Genomic DNA, 6,825 nt, shown 5'->3' with positions numbered 1-6,825 from the left:
ACACACACACACACTTTTTGGTGCCAACACTGATAGCAAATCACAACACATTCTTGCTAGCACAATAACCGTATATGAGCACAATGCTTCTTTTTGGTTAGGTGGGAGAAAAGATTGTCAGCTAGTGAATGTTTTTCCACACAAGCTGTGCACAAAATAATTGCGACTAATATAAAAAATCTGAATATGTACCCGAAGTAAAGATGGTGCGGCCTTTCCCCGGGCATTATACGATGACAAATGTTTGAAGAACACCATCTATAATTCCATCTCAAGCTGTACCAGGTTACAGCAAACTGTAACATTGGCATGGCAGAATGTGGAACAGTTGAGCTTTATTATCAGTGCACATGGACAGCAGAGACAGTAAGGCTGAATCTCAAGTCTACCCCTTGGCCCTTCCCCTCCATTTTGCACAGGCACGAGAGACAGAGGGGTATCCCAATTCTCTTTTTGGAGGGAGGCGGAGGGGTAGGCAGAGGGCTACAAACCCCTTCAAATGGAGGGAATCTGGATGCACACTCCGTTTTAGAGGGGTAGGAGGAGCTTACCGCTGTCTCCACAGAAACAAACATGGCGCTGAAAAAGTCGCACAAATGTAAGTGGCTTTCATTACAAATTACACGATTTGAAAGTTATAACTTGCCAAAAAACTTTACAGGCAATTACCTATGACAGCAACATATATGCTGCTGGATGCATGTTGTGTATATTGTCGTTCTGAAGAATATCGCAACTTCGCTCGTGTGCTGATGCATTATAATGCATATCCACACAAATGCTACGATAAAACACTTATATCTCACAATGGAGAAAATCATGATAAAGGATAAGCACGTTAATTTGTATGTTCATAAATCTTTGGACAATAGCGATTCCTGCTGTTGGAGATCAAGGTCTGTAACGCGTGTGTATTTTGTAAACAAACAGGGAGCCCTGAGCGCACTCGTCTCCTAATAAGTTTTCGGGCAGAAAATGAGAAGTTTCTGCATTCTAAGCAGTCAGCTAAAGACCAATGGGAGTAAATTGGAAAATACATTATGTATTTTCCAATTTACAAATTTCCAAAATACACATATATATGTGGAACACATAACCTGATATTTTTGCCAAGGAAATTTCTAAAGGAAATAGGGCTGGATACAAAAAAATGGGAGAATTTGAAAAAGAAATATAAGGTTAACAGAACTAGATGCAGCCAATAACATACATACAGGTGCTGGTCATATAATTAGAATATCACGAAAAAGTTGATTTATTTCAGTAATTCCATTCAAAAAGTGAAACTTGTATAATGTATACATTCAATCCACACAAACCGATATATTTCACGTGTTTATTTCTTTAAATTACTAACTAATTAATTACTAGTAAGCCCCTTCGGCTGCTTCCTTGTTTGCACTCGGGGTCGCCACAGCAAATCTAAGGTGGATCTGCATGTTGAATTGGCACAGGTATTATGCCGGATGCCCTTCCTGATGCAACTCCACATTACATGGAGAAATGTGGCAGGGGTGGGATTTGAACCCGGAACCTTCTGCACATAACATTAATTAATCAATTGATTATTAATTAATTACTGATTAATTAGATTAATTATTAATACCACAAAATTCTCCGACATGACTGCGATGTGTTGAAGAAATCTGAATCTCTATTTCTTTGCACTGATGCGGAAAGGCGAGAAAAAGAGCAAACAGGCTACTGTAACAAGTTGCGCTTTGGTTGCCATGTGTGTTTCAATTCATAGGGCTAGAGGCATATCCCTTTGCCTTACCCTTTGTTTTAAAGGGTTAGGCGTAGGGGTAGAGCTAAGGGAAAGGGGAAGAAAAGAGAATTGAGATTGGGCCTAAGTTATTCTTCTGATGTGCACACAGACATGGTGCATTTGAAACAATGCTGTTGAAAAGTTGTGCCATGCCTGAAGAAAAACAAGGAGATGCTTTATTTTATGCTTTTTTAACAGTTATTGCTTATATGCTTTAAAAAATATATATATAATTCAGGGGAAAAAGGTGGTGGGTAAGTTCAAAATCCATAAACAAAAAGAAAACCCTACCAGGCACAATACCAAAGTTCTGGTCAGGAGAAAAATGTAAAGCTCAAGTTTTGTTTCCTTTGTTTTTTGTTTTTTTCTTCTTTAAAGGACATCGCACCAAAACTAGCAATTCAGATTTAGGCTGTTAGTGACCATTTGATGATCCACTGGGATTACTTTGTACACTTCCGTGACCAGCTTCAAAGTATACGGCATACGCAACAAACAGCTAAAGAGAGCTCCGAAAACAAAGTACTCGTGAGTACTCAGGTGTGTCCGACAAGGGCTGATTCTGAAAAATTGGACCTATACTCCACCGCGAGTCAATCATAAGTTTGACTGTATTTTCTATTTATTGGGTCCCTAAGCTCCAAAATTCAAAACATTACCCCTCACAAAAAGTGTCCAAAAGAGCCTATATGAGCCATTTAAAAAAAAACAAAAACACCTTTTTCTGCCATTGTGCATATTGCCGATTTTGAACTTATGAATAGTAAACTTGTCTAAGCTCTTTAAAGTTGTCTTTTTAGTCTGGTATTATATTATTCAAACTTCTAGAATGCAAAAAAGAATCAAAGAGTCAACAGAAATGGTTTATTGACAGTATACATAATGACTCAAATGGCTTTATTTTGGAAGTCCAGACTGTCGAATTATGTTCACTGAAACAAGTGTTCACTCTTCATAAGATTCATCATCTGATAGCAGAATGTCTGTGCTATCTGACATCCTTTAAATTCTCACACATATTGACATTGCACATGCATGCCCCTGTACAGTTCAGGTTGTTGCTACGGCAGGAACACCTGCGGTCTGCACATTTCTGGCATTTGCATGAGATGCACTCCAGAATGGACTGTGGTGCAGGCGCAAAATCTTGCCACTTGTTGCTGATCAGTGACTCACTGACCTCCCACCCATGGTCATGGGGAGGTGGAATGTCCATCCAAGCAAATGGCAGCCTGGTAGTGTGCATGGAGCAGATGCAGCCTGGCAGCACTCTGGCAAGGTGGGAGTCGAACTGGGACAGTGGTGTGCATCCAGAACATTGCATAGCGCAACTCATTGACACAATCCATGTCTTTCCTTCCATACAAAGAGCATATGGCTGCCTCCCCTGCTGCAAGCTGGTCAACAGCCATCTGAAAAGACTGCACAAGCCCCTACATGGCACCCCTGAACTTGGCATCATCTTTGACAAGTTTGAACCCAGTGGTTTTCCCTCTACCAGCAAATGCACTGGTTGAGTCACAACCACTAAAGGCATGGTAACCTAGAAGGGCTTCACACACATCTCTGCCGAGCTTTCTGCCAACAGCTCTCAGGTCAAGGTAACGGGTACGTTGCTTGGTGTCTGTCCGGAAGATCAGCTGTGTCTGGATCTGATGGCTCACTGCTATTGCAATTATAGCAATGTCTGTATCCGGTGATTTGATCACGACACCTGCAGCACCATGCTCAGATGCATGTGCCACATGGAAGAGGAGCCTGGTATTGGCTTCTTCATGTGTGCACAGCAGGTGAGGTATCTCATCTTTCTTGATGGAAGTCATGCCACTGGCAATCAAACGGAAGCACTTATCTGCAGTAAAATGACCACTCTTTTAGCTTGCCAGTGTATGTGTCTTTGGACCACTCCTCTAGTACAAAGTGCATGAGTGAGCGCTTAAACAGGCCACTTCTTAGGACTTCTTCAGTTGAATGCTGAATTTCTAGGCACCTGAACAGATGTTGGTGTCTATGGTCCCAGACACACTGGTGCTTCTGTCCTGATGAGTAGGATCTTTGATAGACACCTCAGGATAGGTTTCTATGACCCAGTCGACTCGCCCCTGCTCTGATACTCCTCTGGTGATGATGTTACACCCACATGGGTATAACTAGTTTAACTGTTGGGAAATAACTCATTTTTCCTCTCAAATCTGTGGATAAAAGGCTTAAAAAGCATAACAAAGTATAGAATTATTTCTTTTTAATGTACATATTTTCTAGTGATGTAGATATCATAAACTTAGCACGTTCTAGAGCTAAAAGGCAAAAATCGCCACTACGCAATAACGCGGTTGGGCGTTTCTTTTAAATGGCTCTGTTAGGGTCTTTTGGACACTTTTTGTGAGGGGTAATGTCTTGAATTATTAAGCTTATGGACCCAATAAACAGAAAATATCAAACTTATGATTGACATAAGGTGGAGTCAAAATGTTTTTTAAGCCCCTTCTGAGAATCAGCCACCAGACTAACATCGCAACTTGAAGCATCCCAGCGTGCACTTTAGTGGAATGCAGCTGATAACGTTAAGAACGGAAAGCACAGATTAATTCTCAAGTTGACATAAGTGTGATGTTGTGTTATGATGACTCGTTTTTAAGTAATTACTGTTCATTTTGATAAAGTCACGGTAAAAGCTGAGGCTCCAACAAAGTTTCTGTGCACCTGCACTGTCATGAGTCAAACGCAGCCTGTCAATAACCATCTCTGCTCCAGGTTCAGCTTTGTGCATGATTAATTATGAGTGTTATCAATAAAATCTAAAATCTAAAATATATATATATATGCTGCCGGGGGAAGCGAGTGTCTCGTCAGTAGCACAGTGCACATGCACACACACACTGAGCATTCGTAGCACACATACAGACATCACAGATCTAAATTTAGACTGTCACAAAAAAAAAAAAAAATCTAGCTACAAAACACAGAAGGGGAACATGCCACGCTCACCATTGTGTTGTGGATTAATTTACAAATGTAAACTTCATGCGATCAAAGAAACGTGTGCGTGTGCAAGATTGCTGGCTGCAGCTCTGCCTCTCGATCGTGGCACATAAAATAACATCAGTGAACACCTGGAAATAATGTATTCTGACTTTTTCCACTATAACAAATCCATCTGTGTCCAGGCAGTCTGTTATAAACAGTGTCAGACGTCCCACGTACACAGCTTCAGTAAACCAGCATCCACACAAACAGTGTGTCACCACACTAAGCTCCAAAATCTAACACTCTGAAAAAGTTAAGCGTTTCAGGGTGAAGCGTGTCGTCTCCTCTCTGTAAATGCGAGCCATCACGTTCAAAAAGCAGCTCAGAAGTTTCATTTTTGGACTGAGCAGGTTCTTTTCCTCTGGCAGTCATTGAAATGTTTCCGTTTTGCGAATTAGGACGTCATACACTGAAAAATGCAGGGGATTGCCGAGTGAAACGTTTTCCGGAAATGCACATGCTAACGCTCAGAGAGAGAGGAATAAAATACATAAGAGATCACTGATTATTAGCACGCGTGCGGAGAGACTTACAATCATGAGTACTTTTATGTTGTATTATTAATTGGGATGTTAAAAAACAAGAGACATGTCCTTTAAAAATGCCACTCTACACTGCGGCCAAAATACTGCTGCTGCAGCTCCGACGACTCTGACATGGTGCTATCAGAGCATGGCATGGCTGAGAGGAGCGGGACACCCTGTCTTCAGAGCTGTACAGCTCCATCAGTGATGAGCAGAAATTCTCATCCTTATGCTTCGACCACATGCTCTGGGTCAGAGGCAGCATTTGTTGCTTTCCAAGTTTAAGTTGAATTAAAAAACAAAACTTTTTTTCCAGACCTTACACCCCCCCCCCCCCCCCCCCCCCAAAAAAAAAACTAAGTGGAAAGGAAGTTTATTTTTTATTCTTAGATTCAGCAGCCCCTTTTTTTGGCAAAGTCAAAAGTTACTTTAAAACCAATTTTCAATTCATACTGGTTAATTATTACAACCACTACAAAATCACTTAAAATATAATGCAATGCTAAAATACCTTCAGCAGTATGGAGCATGTAATCAATGATAAATGTAGACAAAATGTGACCTTTTGACCCATTAGAATAGGTCGAGGTTAGCCATCTTTGGACTTGTCTGTGCCAAGGTCTGTGCCCCAAGAATGTTCCCTGTGAATTTAAAGACCCTGACAGTTATAGGACTAGACTCGTGCTGAGAACAGACAGACGGCCAGATGGATGCAAAGGCTTTGCGATACCCAATGGCCATATTTGGTCTTGGGTAATAAAAACAGATATACCAACATTGCTATGAAATGATGAGAGCCTGCTGAAAATAAAAATTTGAACACTTCTAATGAGTCAGCATGAGCAGACTCCAAATAAAACCCAGTTAACACCATAAGGTATGATCAAATATTGCAGAAAACAACAACAACAACAAAAAAAGGAACTCCAGTCCAAAACGGGAAAGCAATTCATTGAATGCATACTCTGGAAAACACACAGTCTCAGTTGAAAGCTCAGCATTGGCACACAGCGTGTGAGCAGTCTACCATCAAAGTAATTTCAAGTTTAAACCTGCTAATGGAGGTGTGTAAGAAATAGTGTGATGGTGGGGGAGACTGAGGAGGGTAGTATGAGAAGAAATTGGCCAGGGGTAGAGCTATTCTGATTGACAGCATGAACTGTTTGAAACAGTTTGCTATGACAAAAAGAGGAAGTATCACTGTTCACTATAGGGCTACAATGGTACGCGCGCTCTGATTGGCTGATTTCCGGTCTGATATTTTCCCATATCAGACTTACCATGACAATCGGTCAGGATGGCATATCAAATTTGCGACTGTTTACAATTTTCATTGCACGAAATTAAACAACAAAAAGAGAACAAAGAAAAAGGAGGCATGAACAGCAAACAACCTCAAAGTGGACTTGCAAAATGAAATGAAGACCAAGATGAAAACACAGCTCCGAACAGTCAAGAACTTCGTTACAAACCAGAAAGCTAAAAACATGATTTGAAAAACCAAGT

At 40.8% G+C, this 6,825-nt stretch overlaps 1 long non-coding RNA gene across 1 annotated transcript; it reads right to left on the bottom strand.

The window, feature by feature from the left end:
- Positions 1–1,217: 1,217 nt before the first annotated feature.
- Positions 1,218–3,920, bottom strand: LOC117506177. Its single transcript, XR_004559396.1, has 3 exons — positions 3,909–3,920; positions 3,433–3,434; positions 1,218–1,352 (listed from the first exon to the last, which is right to left on the bottom strand). It is a non-coding gene; the product is annotated as an uncharacterized LOC117506177 (long non-coding RNA).
- Between the last annotated feature and the right edge of the window lie 2,905 nt (positions 3,921–6,825).

The sequence above is a fragment of the Thalassophryne amazonica genome, unplaced genomic scaffold, assembly GCF_902500255.1.
Source record: "Thalassophryne amazonica unplaced genomic scaffold, fThaAma1.1, whole genome shotgun sequence".
Taxonomy (NCBI): domain Eukaryota; kingdom Metazoa; phylum Chordata; class Actinopteri; order Batrachoidiformes; family Batrachoididae; genus Thalassophryne; species Thalassophryne amazonica.
The sequence above is the reverse complement of the archived record's forward strand: the minus strand, read 5'-3'. Positions and strand labels throughout refer to the sequence as shown.